Here is a 374-nt window from a genome sequence, read left to right as displayed (position 1 = left end):
AAACGTCATGCAGGACCCCTAGGAAGATGGACATGGGGCATCATTGGCCCCCTTTATTCCTCTTCCCAATGAAGCCACACGGAATAAACAGCCTTTCTCTGCTTTTTGCTGTCACTTGTGGCTTGGGCTGGCCCATGGTGGGTGGATGGCAGGCTCTGGTTGGGTGGGGCTGCCGGGTTCGAGGCTTTCACCCTAAGAGCTGATAGCATTAGCGGTGCTGCTTGGTTACTGTCAGCTTGACACGTACGTAGACACGCGTGGGAAGAGGAGCCTCAACTGAGAAAATGCCTCCATGGCCACTCTGTGAGCACATTCTGTTGACTAATGATTGACACGAGAGGCCCAGCATACTGTGGCTGTACCACCGCTGGGTC

The sequence above is a fragment of the Alexandromys fortis genome, unplaced genomic scaffold (genome assembly GCF_014885135.2).
Source record: "Alexandromys fortis isolate MF-2015 unplaced genomic scaffold, M_Fortis_MF-2015_v1.1 scaffold_140, whole genome shotgun sequence".
In the NCBI taxonomy this organism is placed as follows: domain Eukaryota; kingdom Metazoa; phylum Chordata; class Mammalia; order Rodentia; family Cricetidae; genus Alexandromys; species Alexandromys fortis.
Note: the sequence above shows the minus strand (reverse complement) of the source record.